The following is a 20137-nucleotide window of genomic DNA, read 5'->3' as shown; positions in this document are numbered from 1 at the left end:
TAAATGTTTCTATGATGGTTAGACAGTCATTCCCCCACTCAAAGGGGGGGCTGCCATACAAATGAAACACAAATTTCTGCATTACTCGAGAATTAATCAAGCAAATGAAACCAAATTTGGCATGTGGAGGTTTTAGGATGCAATAATTGTTTCTATGGTGTTAAGATACTCCTTCCCCCTCTCTTAGAGGGGGCTGCCGTACAAATGTAACACAAATTATTGCATTACCCGAGAATTAATCAAGCAAATTAAACCAAATTAGGCATATGGAAACTTTAGGGTGCAATGAATGTTTCTATGGTGGTTAGATACCCCTCCCCCCTCTCTTAGGGGTGGCTGCCATACAAATAAAACACAAATTTCTGCATTACTCGAGAATTAATCAAGTAAATGGGCGGGACGAAGTTTGCCGGGTTAGCTAGTTAGCTAATTATGGGCACCTGGTTTAAAACCCACTCAGTCATGATTGTTTACCAGTTCATACATGTCGTTAACTGGAACCAAAAATGCTAAAAATATAGTGCACCAATCCCGTTCCTACTTCGCTACCATGTTGAACAGACGAGTCAAACTTTACCGTCAGAATGCATTCTCGGAAATCGCACGAAAGAATCATAGAAAAGGTCTTACACTAACGGACAGAAGAGCAATATTCTATTGGAGTACATCGTAGGTTTTCATACCACAAGGCGAAGAGTGTTTGTGTACGATTGAATCGCACACATGCATTGTTCATAGTGATGAAACGGATAGTAGTTTGGCCGGATACCGCAAAACGAATATTGAGCAGATATTATATGATTTTTTCGAACATTTACGTTTTACTATTTAGCGAAAGTTCGTGGGTTCAGTCACAGAGCTCACCATTAAGAGATAAAGTAATTTTCCTATTACTTCTACCAAAAATCGTCATCTAAATAAACACTCGACAAAAAAATTAGAGGAACAGAGTGCGAAGTCGGAAATTTTAAATGATTTTTGACATGCTGTATCTTCGTGAAAAATCAACGCATATCGATGGAAGGTGCATCATTTTGAAGCTATAACTTTCAGGTATTATAATGTTTTACGTACATATTTATATCTTTGTATGTGTAGGTGTAGTTGGCAACAATACCGGGAGGAAATGAAAAATCGATTTTTCTTAATTTTTTCAATAATATTCTGAACTTACACAGTTTTTTGCCAACCAACTCAACAGCAAATCCAATTAACCTCATCAATCAGCTTTTTTTTTGGTTCCAACAACGTTCCTGTAGGACCTTCCCAAACAGAGATTTTTCAGTTTGAATGAAAAATCACCCCTTCGTCTTTGATGATGAATAATTCAATAAGCAACCATCGCACCGCAAATCGAAAGGCAGTTTTGAAAACTCCGATAAATTCTGCACAAGGATAATTTATTACTTTGACGAAAAAAAAAAGTTTTCATAGTGTTTTACAAAACTCACTGTAGTTCTGCAAATATCGCAGTAAGTTCTAATGTTTGCAGGCAAATTTTTAGCCTAGTGTATTCCCTAAACATCTGTGAACGGTTCATATTGATATGTTCAGCCGATTTTTGGAGTAAATTAGAGAAGCATTCGATCGCAATCGTATCAGAAGTACAAAATCCTACGCGACTCTCAGAACGAACAATTCGTAACTTTCGTTTTCCTGCATTTGTAGGTACAAAAATTGTAAGGAGTGATGATACTCACACATATTCATACGCATTTCCACACATACACTCACTCTTCATCCACAAACTCATAAAGAAGGTCCTACAGGAACGTTCTTGAAACCAAAACAAAATCTGATTGATGAGGTTAATTGGATTTGCTGCTGAGTTGGTTGGCAAAAAATTGTGTTAGTCCAGAATATTCTTGAAAAAATAAGGAAAAATCGATTTTTCGTTTCTCCCCGATATTGTTGCCCACTACATCTACACACACCAAGATAAAAATATGTACGAAAAATATTCTAATACTTGAAAGTTGTAGCTTCAAAATAACGCGTCTCCCATCGACATACGTTTATTTTTCACGAAATTACAGCATGTCAAAAATCACTAAAAATTTCCGACTTCGCATTCTGTTCCTCTAATTTTTTTGTCGAGTATATATACAGCCATTCCATGCCAAACCGATATAATGGTTCTCAGATTTTCGTCAAAAGTGGTAGTTTTGTTCTTTATTGCAAATTATAAGACCCGTATTTTTTTATTTTTTTGTTAGGGTGACCATTTCCATTTTAGGGTGGTCCAAAAAAACCATTATTCGCATTTGTGCCAAAAATGACTTTTTTCTAAAATTCATAACTTTTGAACTACTAGACCGATTTACATGATCGACATATCAAATCAAAGCCAATCACCTGCCCTTTTTTGAAAACTATATCTGCATTCTAACTTTGGCTAACTTTGAAAAATCATAACTCAAAAACGAAAAAAAAGCTTCCCTGGTTTCGAGATATGTTGTGTACAAAATCCTCAGCTTTCCAGAAAAAATATAAAAAACTATAGCGCCTTTGGTCCCGAGACTATGAACACAATAAAAAATGAATACAATCAATAATAATGAGATCAGAATTCAAATTTACTCCAGGTATAGTATTTTTTCAAAAAAGACCAGGTGATTGGCTTTAATTTGAGGGCCTTAGAATGCAGGGGGTGTAAGTGACTTGATCGATTTCTCTTCATCAACATTTTCTTTAGTTAATAACTCAACTGCAAAAAAGTTCCAATTTAAGTTCGCTATAGAATCCGATAGATGAGGTTCTGACCTATCTTCCACATTGTCAAATACAACTGGGAAAGTATTTGCAGCTAAGTTATGACCAGAAGAGACAGTCGATGTAAAGAAATCGATCAAATTACTTACACCCCTTTCATTCTAAGCCCCTTATTTGATATATCGATCATCTGAATCGGTTTAGTGGTTCAAAAGTTATGAATTTTTGGAAAAAAGTCATTTTTGACAAAAATGCGAAAAAAATGGTTTTTTTGAACCACCCTAAAATAGAAATGGTCACTCTAACAAAAAAATTTAAAAAAACGGGTCTCATAATTTGCGATAAAGAACAAAATTACCGCTCCACTCTTCTCTCTTTCTGCCATATAAATGAAACACAAATCTCTGCAATACTCGAGAATTAATCAAGCAAATAAAACCAAAATTGGCATGTGGAGGTTTTAGGTTGCAATAAAGGTTTTTACGGTGGTGAGACATTCTACCCCCTTCTCTAAGGGAGAGCTGCTATACAAATGAAACACAAACTTCTGCATAACTCGAGAACAGTTCAAGCAAATGGAGCCAAATTTGGTATGTGAGGGTTTTTATGTTCTGAAGGAAAATGGGAAAATTCGAAAAATTCAATTCGCATATGTTCTACAATTACATATTGACAAGCGTTTTTAGTTTATTTGATGTTTGCGCTAACGGAATTGATCTTTGCTCGAAAATGGAAATCGATTTTAATTTGATAGAACGCACTGCTATATTGTCTTCTATCTATATGAATAAAAATGAATCGCCGAATGTGTTGATAAGAGCAAAACTCGAGAGAGGAATTGTCCGATTTAGGACTGTCTTTATTCTATCATATTTTCTGTATCGAACATTTATTCCATGTAACGAAGAAACATGTTAATTGCAAGTGGTTGGAAAATCTTAAACGAGAATTTTGTCTGAGAATAATCTGATATTATAATGTCGAGTTTTGGTAGAAGTACTAGGAGTTTTGAAGTAAAAGGTAATTTTAAAGGGTAGATTAGAAGATCAGCCAATGAACAATTCTGCGATTGGACCCATGAACTTGCGTTTAGTAAGAAAACGTGGATGTGATAACGAAAAATAAATTTTGGGCGGGACGAAGTTTGCCGGGTCAGCTAGTTACAATATAAATTTCAGACACAATTTTCGCTCAAGATTCTTGATCAACTTACAAATAACATTTTCATGGATTACATTCGAATACAACAAAATAAAGACGGCTCAGATCGGACCATTCCTTCTTCAGGTTTTGCGCTTATCAACACATTTGTCCTTCCATTTTTATTTGTATAGATAGAAGTACGTTATTTTCGTTATTATTTTTTTAAATCCATTTCCACCATCGAACAAAGATCGATTTCGTTAGCGCAAACATTTAATGAACTAACAACGCTTATCATGATGTAATTTTCGAACATATGGGAAGTCAATTTTCCGAATTTTTCGACCTTCCTTCAGAGTTTTCCGATTTTTCTTTCCACTATATTGATCTATTGGTAGAGACAAATACAACAAAATAAAGACGGTTCAAATCGGACCATTCCTTCTTCAGGTTTTGCGCTTAGCAACACATTTGGCCTTACTTTTTTATTTATATATGGAATTCAAAACCTGGAACTGTCTTTAGAGATGATAATCTGAGAGAGGGAACACTTACTCCACCACAAATCAAAACTACCATAGGCGACTACACATACACTAATTTGAGGAAACAACAGTGAGGCTTCATGAAGCAGTGCGCTAGGCTAGGCGCTTGAAAAAATAACAAAAATTTCAAGTTCTGGCCTCTCCTGCATATTCGAGGTAAATTCGAAAATGTTCGCTACATCAAAAAGTATTGCACATAGAACACCGGACTTACCTCGCATGAGAGAATCTTTAAACGCTGTGTTTGGAAGTCATTTCAGCTGCTTAGGAAAAAAAATTACTTACAGTAGAACCCCGATTATCCGCGAAATAGTCTGGCTAGGCCACCGCGCATAACGAAAATCGCGGATAACGCGATAAAGGACTAAAAATGAGGTGCAAATGCAAAATAAAGATATTTCAGCAAGAAAACTATGTTTTATCAATACAGAAATCATTCAACTCTCTGTAAGGTCGTGTACACCAGTGGTCAGATAATATGAAAGCCATGACCAAAACAAAATAGCAAGTGGCCAATCCTCACTGACAAATTTCGGGAAGCTCTATGCAATTACTATGGAACTCGCTTTCGCGGATTTTCGCTCGCGGATAATCGAGGTTCCACTGTAATTGTAACCATTTCCAAAATGCTTAATTGTAACCTTTTTGGACCCGAGGATCAAGTCAGACTGTTTAGGAGTTCTTGGAACAGCCGGCTGAAAATCATACTGGAGTATATAGAATATTTTGCGACGAAGCTTCTGAGAGTAACTTCTTATCGCCGACTTCAACACATGTTAAACGAAGTAAAAGAGACGAAACTGAATTAAAGGGTGTACCGTTTAAAATCCACACACACTAAATTCATTCGCAGAATTCGAGGTAGTGAAAAGAAACAACTTAAGATAGTTAGTCTTTCGTGTAGTACCATGATGCCAAATCAGCCCAGAAGATCGTCGAACCGCCATGAGTCTTCAGGAGAGGCAGAAGCCGCTCTTAGAGGCAGTTTTCAAATACACCTGTCCGCTTTCCGAAAGTATAAATTGCTTGCCAAATTAGGAACTTTTTGGCGAACTTCGACATCTTCTGTGTCCGGAGGTTCTCGGGAACATCCTATTTATCCTTGGCAGTCACATAAAGGTTTCCTGGAATCTGGTGAAGCCCGTCTTCACATATGTCTCGACATCCATTACACAGCAATGTGGTTTCGTTAACTTCTCTACCGTTCTACGCATAGTTGTCCCAAGTTACTTTTTGACAATTTTCACTTTTCTTCATAGAACGATGTCTGCATGCCTAACCTTCCGGAAAAGCACAAAAGCTTTTAAGCTTTAAAAAAACAACATCAAGTTCAATCGTCCCATGTTATTATTCCCACTATGAATTTTTAAACCCGTAATCAAGCTGGATTGATTCAATTGAGGGAAACTTTTCACATTCCATTAGACAATAGCTTACTGCTTATAAACCCGGTTTATTGCTAAACTGAAATGTTTGAAGCTTCTGGTAGACAAATGTGCTAGAATATTTTGTGAACACGTCAGATAAAGATTACCATACGTCATTCACAAAAGTAATAGGAGTACCGGTAGGTTTCTTCGTTGTTTTCAAATATTCATGCTTTATTCTGCAAAAATGGTTACAAATTGAATATTCAACCCCATCATTAGTTACAAATTTATCCCATCTTTCGGGCAATTCACCGATCCCTTTGCGGAAATAATCGGCCGGTTTGTCGGCTAACCACGAATCGATCCAATTTTTGACATCAAAATTGAGGAAGTGCTGGTCAACCAGGCCATGTTGCATCGATCGAAAAGCAATGTCTGGAGATAGGACCTCCCATTTCAGCGTTTCCAAGTATGTTTAGACCGGTTTCGCGACATGCGGCCGAGCATTGTCGTGCTGCAAAATAACTTTATCGTGTCTTTGCTCATATTGTGGCCGTTTTTCCTTCAGTGCACCGCTCAAACGCATCAATTGTCGTCGGTAGAGGTCCCCCTAATGGTTTCATTCGGTTTTAGCAGATCATAGTACACCACACCCAGCTGGTCTCACCAAATAGACAGCATAACCTTCTGGCCGAGAATATTCCGCGCGGTCGTCGATGTTGATGCATGGCTGGGGTATCCATACGTTGCCCGACGTTTATGATTGTCGTAATGGACCCACTTTTCATCGCCAGTAAGGATTCGATGCAAAAAACCCTTTTTTTATGCCGTTGGAGTAGTTGTTCGCACGTGAAAAAACGGCGTTCGACGTCTCGTGGCTCAATTCATACGGCACCCAATGTTCTATCTTTTCAACGTTCGGATATGGTTTGCTGAGCAACTCCAAGTGTATCTGCAAGTTCTTGTTGCGTTTGTGACGGATCTTGATCGAGTAAAGCCTGCAATTCTTCCTCTTCAAACTTCTTTGGCGGTCCGGAACGTTCTTCGTCTTCCAAATCAAAATTACCTCTTTTAACCTGCACGGTAACCACGTCTGACACGTTCGTTCAGTTGTAGCATGGTCACCATAAACTTCCACCGAAACGCGATGACTTTCCGCAGCTTTTTCTTCATATAGAAGTAATGAAGTAACACTCCCCGCAAAAACACTCTCGTTGATACGAAATTCGACATATTCGAAGTGGCAAAAAAACTATGTTGCTATTTTGCTTCAACTTTTTGACATATACTGAAAAAGACGCGCTATGGCAGTAGTTTTCCTACGAATCAAATTCGCCATCTGTTGTAAAACCGAAGAAACTTACCGGTACACCCAATAATTACGCAGAAGTACAAAGTTTGCCGAAATTTATAAAAATTCAATCTATTGGTGAATATGGTTTTTTTTCTATTTAGTTGTAGGTACTTCATTATTGTGAAATTGAACTAAAATTGACTAACTAGAAGCATAGTTAACAAAACTCAACAGATACACTTAGAAAATTGTTACAAGCAGACGGTTAAGAAGTGTTGCGACAAAAAAAAATATGGGCGCGGTCATGGAAAATCCAAATCGGTCATTGCAAAAACATAGCTAATATGTGTTTATTTATAAATATCCGACTTAAGATAAATTTTTGGTGATCATTTTTGTCTGTTATATTTTCTTCGAATACGGTCATTAATTGGACGAAAATTAGGGGAAAAACAATGAATTACCCGTCACGATGTGATGGAGAAAACTCTTCGTTTTTGTCGCTGGAACGGTTTTGACGTAGGACTACGTCTTTGATTTCTATATAGGGGAGTCACTCTACGAAAAATGTAACGATTATTAAGAGTTTTCAAATGCATATTACGCGGAATCGTTCTTACGGTATATGTTATAATATATACCATTAGACGGCAAATTTATCCAGCATTTCGCCTGAGACATCAACAGTGGAAATAATAAAACAAGTGAGCAATTTAACAAATAATAGAGGCATGTTTTGCGAGCGGATGCGAAGGTAAATCATATATTATGCATTCTTTCTTTCAACTTCGTTCCCATGAATGTTGTATGTAACACAAAATTGCGTGCAATAATTCGTTCTATCTAACAAATTAGCAAGCTTTTAAAGTAATCAGATGCAATATTTCATGCATCACTCAAACTTCATGCAAGATTTCATCAAAACAACGAGAGAAATGTTACCCATACAGTGATGGTTCATTGATTAGGAGGAGGCAGCGATTATCATGTGAGGACTTATTGAGATCGGCATTACATCGCATAACAAAAATGAAACGAAATGAAATATTAATAATTTTCATGGCTCATATTCATAATTCTCAATGACTCAATTCCTTCTATGATAGATTGAGCAGTAGAACCAATACGACTTGATTGTGATAGTCTGCAAACGAACATTATTTCGCCGAAACAACTACTGCTCTCGATGCCTAATAATAAGAATAAGACAATGGAAAGAAATCACAATACCATATTCATTAAACATAAAGCAGCTTCATTATTTCATGTGTATTTTACCTCAAAATATCACGAAATCATGAGTATTTTCAACTTGTTTTTTCGTTTCTTCCCCATAAATTTCATATTCAATGTAATCAATGACGATATATTTTTTTTGTTCACCCATTCACACCCATACTTCATCTACCATTCCACCCTGTTATGTATCCCACTGATATTCATTAATCATTTTTAGTTAGACAGTTGAACTTCCTGCCAGAAGCTTATTGTCTTTCTTTGTTCGTTACAAACCGTTTGAAGGTTATGAGTACATACAACAAACGGCACTTTTCAGAGCTACTGTTTAGAGTTTAGAGTTAAACTAACAGAACACATTTCTGAACACTTAAAAGAATTACATTCAAAATAACCAAGTGTTCTGAACTATCACAGTCCTACGTCAAACTTCCGTCCGTGCCCCTAGGCTCAGACCCTTCTACTTTTTTAAAACGAAAATACGACACTCATCATTCCTTGGTTCAAACTATAGGGAATCCAAATCCTTACCTTTAAAAAATTCCCAGCGCGTGCAGTCTTTTGAAAATGTGCAACTTCTAATGCTGAGGAAAGCTCGATACTCATTCAACTTCGATACTCATCAAGCAATCCCTACAAATGTTAAGGGGTCTTCGAAAGCTTTTGACCTGCATCCTCATGGACGATGATCAACATCGAAATCACCGGCGGCATAATCAACTACGGCACATTCTTCACAAAGAGGTGCACTTCAGCCGCAGTTTACTTCGAAAAAAGGAAATAAATGACCACTTCCCGCAAATGACGAGTATTTCGCACAAAATCAGACATTTTCACACAACCAAAAGTATATGATGCAAAACCAAAATCGCTAATTTTTATATGTCTTACAATATGAACCAAGGTAATCATGACGTTTCCCCCCTTATTCCGCGCGGCGAATGAAGTGAGATGGCTCAAGTCACTGCATTCCCGTAGGCGAATGGCGTGACTATGGTTCGTCATTAGGTGAGATCTGAAGTCGTGTCCTCATTTGTTATCAAAATCATTTGGTATCAAAAAGGAGCTAAGAAGTAAGGTGGCTTCCAGAATAAAGTGGCAAACTTTGCAATCTCACGTCACTCGCCGTGTGGAATAAAGGGGTTTGTACATACCTAAATCGACTAGATCGAGGAATCTATCGACTAACAGTGAGAATTTAGTTGTGCACCTGGTACAATTTATAGGACGATTAATTTGAAATGTTACCAATGATGCGTCGAACCTTGATTATTTAGGCTACCAAGGTTGAAGAAAGTCCAATACTTTATTTTACAGTAATTGAGGCAGATGACGGCTACCAGGAGTATGATATCTGTATTTTTAAAAAAATATTCAAGTTTTGTTGTTTTTGAAATCTCGAAAATTTTTCATGTGCGTCTTTTGAAAAATCATTAAAAATCGAATACACCCATACCTCGCTTTATGGCCTAGATACGTTCCTGGGCCTCTAAGAAAAAAGCCATATAACGAATCAACTATTTCAGTACAAATTCATACAAACTTTATCGGATCGATTCCAAGCTTGTTCAACGAAAAGCTGTATAAATAGCGGCCGTATAGCGAGGTATGGGTGTAGTGAGCAGTATTCAAATGTTAAAGCTGATTTGGATCAAGAAATTGATGTTATTCAACGGATTCGAGTAAGTGTATCGAGATTTTAATCATAAATTTCATAGATTTCATTCCAAAGTGAAAATTCGGTATGCGGGTAATTTGGCACTCCAATATTAACATAGTGTTGATGAAAAATTATGCTAAGTATGCCCTTGCAGAAAAATTAAATTTCGCCCGATTTGACGATCGATTCGTTTCGTAGTTAGAAATAAATCGAGATGAAATTTGTTCACTTTTTCTTGAAAAAATCGTGTTTTTGTTCCTCTTTGTTTTGTAAAATTGCAAGCTTTTTCGTCAAAGTTGAGTTAATTTACGTAAGATAGTGTACTTCACTTCTATTTTGTATGAAAATGTCAAAAAATACATTTTTCAGTGATTCGATTCTTTTAATTTGAAAAAATAAAAAATGGGGTGCCAAATTTATACCCAGGCATCTCGGATACTCGAATTTGAATTGTTTCACTTCTATGCTGAAAGCTCCGAGCCAAATCAAGATTTTTGAAATCGGTAGCGTAGTGGTAACATCCATGCCTCTCACGCTAAAGGTCACGAGTTCAATTCTCACTCCCGACATCTTCCAAAAATGGAAGTAAAAAGTGACGGCTGGTTCGTGTTGAGTTGAAAGTCACTATAATACAGATAAAAAAAAACCACAATAGATCCCTTCATAAGCTGACGTAATATGAAGAAATTCCGAGCATTGGCCAAGAGCTAAGTCAAAAAAGGTTCACGTGGAACTACCTTAGCTTAGCAATCATTCGTTTGTATTGATTAAATTCTTGATTGAATGAAACAGTTTCCAAATTCAATTGAGTTCAATATATTTGCTCTGTGAGTGAAAAAAATGAACAAATGCCGTGTAAAGTCAATTAATTTATTGTGATTGATTGTTCTTCGTTACAAGTAAATTTAATGACGGACCTTTTACGTTTGGTATGATGACTAGAACAAAATATATGTACGGAAGAATTATCAAACGTTTGATGAACCAGCCTAAGGCTGAAAATCTTTCCAATAAAGACAAAAAAAAATTATCAAACGATTATTTTATTTTACATTTCCCTCTGAAGTTTACATCCCAAAAGTGTACATACTTCTCGAATCTCGAATTTGCTTGAAACTGGGAAGTTCATTCGCTTCTAGTGGCTGCACGATTTTCCCAGGTTCCTAAGTTTAGAAGATCATGTTAGGACAGACATATTCCACTCTGCACAAAGGCAAGCGAGGACAAAAGTACTCGCAGTTTGCATTTATTTGCAGAGCCGATTTCCCCAGAAACCTCGGTTTTGAAGTCTGTGTTAGGGAAACACATTTCAATCGTATGAATTCGCAATGCCGATTTCCCCACGCTTCATGGATTTGAAGTCTGTGTTAGGGAAACACATTCCAGTCGGAACAAAAATACCCCCGACTTGCGTGAATTTGAAATACCGATTTCTCCAGGCACCTTGGTTTAGAAATCTCTATTAGGGAACACATTTCGGTGGGAACAAAAGCTCCCCCTACTTTCGTGTGTTCTTTTTCTTCTTTTTGGCTTTAAGAGGGTTTAAACTTTTCAGTTCACTCGCCTCTAGGCTCTTTCGTGTGCTTGCAATGCCGATTTCGCTGCTTGGTTTTAAAGTCTGTGTTAGGGAACATTTTTCGATGAGAACAAAAGTCCCCCTACTTTCATGTATTTGCAATGCCGATTTCCCCAAGGCTGCTTGGTTTTGATGGTTGTGTTAGGGAAACCGTAAATCGGGCCAATCAAAACGATGCAGTTAGGGCGTTTAGATAACGCCTAATATTTTACAGTTATTCAATTGTTTATCTAATGAAAAACAACATTTTGTTAGTTGCGATAGATGCGTAGAAATATTTCCTATCAAGTGATGCAAACATCTCTCCTATCCAGTACGAAATGTTCGAGCTATAAGCATTCGAAATCTTTCATTTTTTCCTGCATGTTCTGTGTTTAGGTTTAGGTTTTACCCTCCATATATTCCGGTTAGACGTAGTCCCACGTCAAAAAATAAAATGGGGTACCGAATTTGTACCAGTTCCTCTACGTTCTGGCCTTTTCAGGAGAAAGTGGACCAATGATTCCACCGGCACTTACTGAACGACGTCTCTGACACCGGGGTGACATACATGGTTGGTCGACTTAATTGTTCTGATAGATGATTATGCCGACCGTGAAATGGATTAAGAAAGTTTTCATCGTTTTGCGATCCAAATCACTGTTCGGTTCCTAGATTTATAGACGTTGTTCAGTCTCATGTAGTGCAGTATTCATGATGAAGTGGCAAATCAAACTCAAGCAAATATCAAAAAGGGCTATAAACTTAAAGTTCTGTATCTATCTGTTTCTATAAAGATGGGAATATTATAAAGAGTCAACCGATCACCGGTTGACCCTCTATAATCCCACGCAAAGACGCCCATCCACGATCACAACGACTTATTTTCGCCATGCAGTGTTAGATTCTCTCAAATTGTATTACCAATACAACTATCTTATCTCCTTCAATTTGTACCAATATTTGGTTGTACTTTTCGCACCGTCATCCTTCACTTGCACTACGTGAATGGTTACCTCGAGCCGAATCAAATAAATGATTGTACAGAAGGAAGGAAGGTATTGAATTAGAGAGACTTTAAACTCTGAGAGTTCATTCGTCTCTTACGATTGTACAGAAAAAATATCTTCAACTTTTATAGTGAACGCAAACGGTCACGCCTACTGCGATGACAAATAAACTAAGCAGCAGACACAAACGTGCTCACGGCATGACACTTCCATTACACACAAAAACGAAACATTACAGCTCGCTCACTCGGTAAACAATACACTCAAACATAAACGCCAATGGAGACAAACAAAAACTGACTAATTAGTTAGCTACAAACTTCACCCAAAAAAGAACCTTCAAAAACTTTCCAAACTTCCCATCGTTCAGGCTTGTTTACCAAGAATTTTGTCGAAAAAAACAACCTTGCTGATAATGAACACCGACACAATGCTGCACCAGCGGGTTTGCAGAATTTGAACAATTACGCATCAATCCAAACTCACGAGTCCAGAGTTACGTCAGTTTCGTCAGTTCCTCGGAGCGAACCCCGCAATGAAGTACAATCAAAATCGCGTGACTTTTTTCGTTAGTAGATTTGATAAAATGAAAATTGTGTTACAATGGCATCTCTCTTCCCATTGTCACCACATGGAGCGCAATCGCTTACCGTGACGGCTGCTCTGTGTGTCTGTCTGTCGCTCGGAATAAAATTAGAAAATTAGACTTTGTTTGCTTGGCTCACTCTCGTCAGCGCAAATCGCGGCTTATCGGTACTCCCATTTCATCAACCAAACTGACAATTTAATTGAGGCTAATCGCTCCCAATCGGGACGTACATTATTTGGAACACGACAAGCGTATCATCAAAATTAACTCGCAATTTGCTGATCCAATGGCGCGATCGAGAGCTGAGAACCGATTCGCAATAGAATCATTTCGTAAACATGATCGCAGACGAGCACGTGGTTTCAACTGCTCGAAACGTTGCGCCTGCTTCAAATGACAGCAGAGTGGCACAGAGTAGTAACCTGTGTCGGTCAGATAAGGGAATGGTTAACGCATTTTTTTTTTTTGGTTTGTTTTCCATTTCATTCAAGTTCGACAGTGTTGCTGCTGCGATGTGATGATGATGATGATGCCCGTCGACACATCCACATTCTGGCGGAACCGTTCCACACCGCTTCATTCAAGTTTTTACAGACATCGACGTCCGAGAGCCATGTGGTAATAGTTGTGCGATAATGCTATAGTCGATTGTCGATGCGGCGCGGTACAGTGAAACTGCGGTTAACGAGAACCGGCTTTTGCGAAAGAAAGAGCTCTGAGCCGGAGAAATTTTAATGGTGGACGGCGGTGCGATGAAAATAATTTGATCAAAAGCTGCTGCGTGAATTGTTCTTTGTTTACTTCAAAATTATGAAGCACGTGGTTTAGATGTTAATTAATATTGCCACGATGGAGAAACGAATTCATATGCAATATTTGCTTTCTGCAATTCTTGCTCTGGCTTCAAAGTTAGAGTACCTGCCACATTCTTTCGCGGCTTCTATTCTGATTGCTAATTTTGAGGTAGTCAAGTGGAGAAAAACTAATCAAACTGAAAGGAGGATGAGGAATACATTCAGAGAGGCTGGGAATATTGCTCATTAACGCCACACTAATATTGAATAATAATAGGATACGGTGCTCCAATATAATCTACCACAAGAACTAATACCGATTTTTTTCAAATGATGGGCCCATCTCATTCCCATGCAAAGATCCGAGCTGATCGAGTTATGTTGTGGACAATTATATGGAGGAGTTTCTTCTTTAATATAAAATCAAGCAGTAGTAGGCCCAGTTAGCAAAACAACCACTGTATATCATGGTATGTTAAGCAGTGGCATAAATTATCAAAATTTATTCACGACAGCAGGCATTGACTTTTTCCCAGTGTCTCATGAGTTCTCTTCTGTTGAAACACAACATCATATCTCTCATAATGAGTTTAGCGTGAGAGTTTATTCCAATCATGTCAATGACGCGTGAACTTTATTTACTATCCAGAATGAATTTCGGTAAACCTGCATTCGCGCACCTTCATTACTGTCAATAGTTTGAAGTGATTATCACACAAGTCGATTTGAACTTCATCGCTCGCAGTGATTTTTTTTTAACAAAAACAAATTCTAGATTAATTCCGGAAAAAAATGGAAGGACCAGGACCAGAAAAAGGCAAAAGGCGTCGCGGTGATGGCAAGACTTTACAGGAAATTGCGTTGTCTTTCATCCAACGAGACGGAGTTAGCGGTATCTGCCGGATAACGAAGAACGACCAATGCTCGCTGCAAAATCTCCTGTAAGTAGGGATTTTGGATGTAGGCAATTTCATCCGCCACTTCCGCACCCAGCATACAAATGCTGCGCTTAAATGTGGCTTGTTGAATCGAATTGATTGAAATACGAAGAAGCCAAGAATAGTGACGAAGCGACCCATGGCAATTGACATACCGCTGTATATGGATTCCTCAGCAAGTTAGTAGCCTATAATCATCTTCCTCTTTGCTTCGTGGAGTGGGAGGGAATGGAGCAACTATTTTTTTTATATCCGCCGCACTCGGTATCACCGTAAACAAGAGCCACGTAAAGATCATTATTCACTCCGTTGCCGTTCAAATCCGTGCAATCTTGAGCGGGGAAATGAAGAATAGGTTGCTATCCCTTAAAATTGACTCCGCCTCACGATTCAACCGGCACATCCTTGGAATAAATGTCCAATATTTCTTGGACAGCAAAATCGTGATTCGAACGTTGGGTAAGTGTAATCATATTCTTTAAACGGAAGTGTTTCTGTTGAATAGAAATACGCTGAAGTTAAGCTAGAGTATGAACTCAAACAGGGGATAAACGTATATTTTCATGCATTTATGTTACCATTGCAGGTATGATTGAAATAAAAGACCGTCAAACAGCTGCTTTACTGAAAACTAAAATTCTAGAGATTCTCCAGACGTACGGAGTTACCGTTAAGCAGATATTCTCAGTCACATGTGATAATGCCGCAAATATGTTGGCCGCTGTGAGAATTGGAGTTGAAGCAGGAATTCGATTTCACAATCTTAATTATGAAATTAAGATTAATTAAGATTAACTTAGAAGACACCGAAAATAAAGAAACCGAACCTGAAAACGAAATTGACACCGAAGTTGTTGAGAACAACCAAGATCGGGATCTCTCGGAGGCCCTTTCGACTGAATTTCGTCAGGATCAACTGAACTTAGTTCCATGTTCGGTTCACACGCTACAATTGGCCATATTGGACGTCGTTGAAAAAAGTGATGAATCTGTCAAAGAAATAACAGCTGTTGCAAAAAAGTGCAAATCAGTAAAGTACAGGACACATTTCGATTATCATAACGCCAGTCTTCCGCCTGTTTGGGGGCAAACAATGTGGGGAGGTATCTATATGATGATGGATAGCTTTCGTCGCCAAAAGAGCTTCTTTGATAAACTGGCGCTCCAGTTTCCTGAGCTCGGTAAGTTTAAGATGCGACTCAGATAAATCAGTGTACGTCTGTTTGCCTATGGCTCATTATACATCCTTCTTTTTACAGTTCTCAGTCCGAAAAACTGGGATTTCGTTGACCAATACGTGTAAGCCTTCGAGCCACTTTTTCTTTGTACTAAGAGAATGCAAGAAAATCACGTTTCGCTTCCTGATTTTTATTTATCCTGGTTGATGGCAATAAACGAAGTGCCAAAGATGTCTTCGAATCCATTTTCGAAACCGCTGACTGAGTCATTAACAAGTCGTCTCAGAAATTTAAAAACATCCCAAGCATTCCAAATGGCACTCTATCTGGATCCCCGTTTGAATTACTTGAATTCAAAACTTTTCAGCAACCATGAGAAGCAATACATCCAGGTAGAATCTATTTAAAATGAATTGTAGCCTTAACAACTAATATACACACTTTTACACTTTTCTCTTCTGTTGCTTCACTCCTGCATTGGGGATACCTGGAACAGGATCAGTGAACTGAAAACATCGACATGTCGCAACGAAACTAAGGAAAGTGAGGCCACCAACAGCAGCCAATTTGATGAGTTCCTCACAGAGCTTTTTGGTGGCACTCTTTCAACATTGGCTGATGCGACGAGAGACACATCCAGAACTCTTTAATGTAGCTATGGTTGTGCTTGCTACTCCATCAAACCAAGTATCTGTGGAACGTGCGTTTAGCGCACTTGCCCTGGTCCTAACATCTCATAGAACTGGCTTGGGGCCAGGTGCATTGGATGACATTTTACTTCTAAAGCTGAATCGCAACATTTTCGAAAAGGTGTCCGCATCTCACGATTGGGTCAGCATTCTTGGCAGCGCTAAAAATTCATAAATTACTTCCTTGAACGAACACGATCCCAGAAAAACACTTTAACATAACATAACATATCTGAATAAAGCCATGAATTGAACTTGTTTATTCATAAATATAATCATCTGCAAATACAAAAACTCGAAATCAACTATATATGCGTTAATCTGACCTTTCCTTCTTCCCATTCAATTCCCATGAAATATTTTAGGTACTCAGTTTTGTTACAGTTATATTTGTTTATGTTTTCTGATGTAATTTGATGTGCCACATGATGGTTTTTGATGGTAGTAACATTACCCGGAGATTCATGAACCATGGTCGAATGAGTCCCAAGAGTTTTGAGTTGCCGCATGATGGGTTTGATAACCGTATAAGCGCTTCTAGGCAGGGCCTGACAATTTCACTTCAATTAGCACATCGTCACTCAATAATGTGTCTATCGCTTCTCAGAACAGAACCAGAACCATGCAGGCTAAAAATATATCTATTCTCTTTTCACGCACAATAAGAAAAATATCTCGTCTCTTTCGTACATATTCCTTTCATTTCACGTTGATCCCTTTCATTCTGCAAACAAAAGCGACGTTAGAAATCGTCACTTCGAAATTAATTTGAAGCATCCATGTATTCTGGCAGTTTGTATAGAAATGAATGTTTCCTTGTTGCATTCGAAACTTATTCACTGAAAATAATGAAAACGGTGCAGTGAGGGTTGTGTAGTATGCCTGCAGGAGTAATTATTTACCGGCGCTAGTTGTCAGTGTGAAATTAGTGATGAAACGGATAGTAGTTTGGTCGGATACTGGATACCGGTCAGCTTCGAGTCCGGATAGCCGAGTATTCGACAGCCCGATGTTTGTGTTTGTGCACGTGTATTTGTATGGGTGTTTGTGTATGTTCGCGCGTTTTGTGCGCTTTTTTTATGCGCGGGCATGTGTAGGCGTGTTTGCGCGCATTTGTGCGTGTTTGTGTGCGCGTGTGTACGTGCGTTTGCGCGTGTTTTTTTCTTGCTTGTGTGCAGGTGTGCGCGTTTTTTTGTGCATGGACATGTGTGGGTGTGTGTGCGTACGTGTGCACGTATTTGTGCGTATTTGTGTGCGTGTGTGAACGTGTGTGCTTGATTCTTTCCGTGCGTGCGTCTGTGCGTGTGTACGTTTGTGCGCGTTTGTGCGCACCTGTGCGTCCATTTATATGTTTGTGTGCGCTCGCGTTTTTGTGCACATGTTTGTGCATGTTTGCGCGTGTGTGTGCGTGTTTGTGCACCCAATGGTATGTGCGTGCGCGTGCTTCCGGCGTTGTGTATGCGTTTGTGCGTGCGCTCCCAATTCTGCGTGGGCACGCTGAAAGCGCAGACCTAGTCGAAAATCGCGTAATTTCGAGCAAATCGTGTAAAAAAGTGTCGTAATTTCAAACAAATCGCATAAAAAAATCGCGTAATTTTGAGCGAATAGCGTAAAAAATATCACGCAAAAAACGCATAAAAAAGAATCCAGCGTACTTGCAAATAACATGCTTCTTCGTAACATGGAATACATGTTTGATACAGGAAATATAATAAAATGAAGACAGCTCAAATCGGACTATTCTTTTCACCCTTAGATAGGGTGAAAAACTCGAGAAAGGAATAGTCCGATCTGTGCCGTCTTTCATTTTATTACATTTTCTGTAACAATCATGTATTCCAAATAACAGAGAAACATGTTATTTACAAGTGATTGAAGAATTTTGAACACGGTCCGCGACGATCCATTTTGGTAAAATAAAACTTACGTTTGAAAGCAGCAAGCATCCTCTAACATGCGAAATGAAAATAAATATAACCCGTTCAAGCAGTTTTAATCGTCAGTGAAAGCTTCTGCTTTTATACTTGTAAGAGAACGAAAGAGGAAAGGAACGAAACAAAAGAATCAATGTTACTGTATGCGTAGAGAATATTTCGTTTCCACTTCACCCCGATACACTGAAATTAATCCACCGAAAATGACTGTAGTGGAAGTGAGAGTTGTATGAATAAAATTCAATCACATTTATTAGCTTCGAAAATAACTAGCCCTGCTTCTAGGATCATCAACCTTGTTTACCGAGCTTGTACCGCTCGTGTTTCCAGAACTAGCTCAGGGTATGTCCATCGCATGAACCGTTACCCATGTTTTTCAATTATACTATTTTTTCAAAAGTTAAATCGCCATGAAAAACCGAACTGAAAACTTGTTTCTATTTTCAAATTGCAGCTATTTTGGATAAACAAAATATTTTGGTTTGTCCGAAGTTTATACTGACTAAGAAGCAATTGATTTTTTTGGATTCGGACAACCAGAACAGCTGAATTTTTTTAATTTTAATCATTTTCGTTCATATAATTTTTGGGTTCCATAGAAGATTTATAATAAAAATATAATAATGGGTATTAAAATATTAAATATTTGTTTCATAGGTTCAGACCCCAAAACGCCCAAAAACCGTCCAAAAATCAAACATCCACACTAGGATAACTTCCTAGTCGATTTCACTCTCGATTGGTTAACGTTGTACGTTAACCGTTGATTCTCACTAATACGCAATGATATTCTATTCTGACGGTTCAAATATCAAGGCGAAGAGGAAAATGCTATAAAGAATGAACTTCATAGCATGCTAATGTTGATGTTCATTATACTCGTTTTCATTGATAGTATGGTTTCATCTTTCTCGATTCTCACTTGAGCAGTAGGTTATCAATACAAGGTAGGCTGAAATTTGCCGTATTTGAATGTCATGAACGTGAATATTTTCGGCACTGATGTTAAGAGAAATTCCAACCCAGAAATGCCGTTGGGCGAATTGAGTATTATCCTTGAATTTACAAAGCAATTCCCGCTTCACTAGATACCCTACTACGGTCTGCTAATGCGATCGTTTTTGAGTCCAGAGATGAAATTATAGGTTGAAAAAGACCACTACCACAAAATGACAATATAACTCAACTATGGCAATCGATTTCGAGATCTGACCTTTGATTCCAATCATTTCACTCCATGTCATTCAATTGGGTAGATATTTCGTAGATTGAACTTAGAGGAGAATGCGATCGTGAACAAACAAAATTGCCAAAAGTGATTAATGAATCACTTTTACATCCACGGAAACTCATGGTTCGGTGTGCTTATTGATATGGTGGTTATATCGGGTCGTACTTATTGAAAAATGCCGAGAATCGCCAAGTTCCCTTAAGGAGCAAACGTTATCGTGGAAATGTTTGATAAATTCTTCATTAGGAGAATTGATGCA

At 38.2% G+C, this 20137-nt stretch overlaps 1 protein-coding gene and 1 pseudogene across 3 annotated transcripts in view; one reads left to right on the top strand and one right to left on the bottom strand.

Moving 5' to 3' along the window:
• Positions 1 to 20137, bottom strand: part of LOC129764594 (putative inorganic phosphate cotransporter) — a 104894-nt gene that overhangs the window by 36922 nt on the left and 47835 nt on the right. The gene's annotated exons all lie outside the window — the stretch shown is intronic.
• LOC129764597 (uncharacterized) lies at positions 16255 to 17091 on the top strand (annotated as a pseudogene).

The sequence above is a fragment of the Toxorhynchites rutilus genome, chromosome 2 (genome assembly GCF_029784135.1).
Source record: "Toxorhynchites rutilus septentrionalis strain SRP chromosome 2, ASM2978413v1, whole genome shotgun sequence".
NCBI lineage: Eukaryota > Metazoa > Arthropoda > Insecta > Diptera > Culicidae > Toxorhynchites > Toxorhynchites rutilus.
The sequence above is the reverse complement of the archived record's forward strand: the minus strand, read 5'-3'. Positions and strand labels throughout refer to the sequence as shown.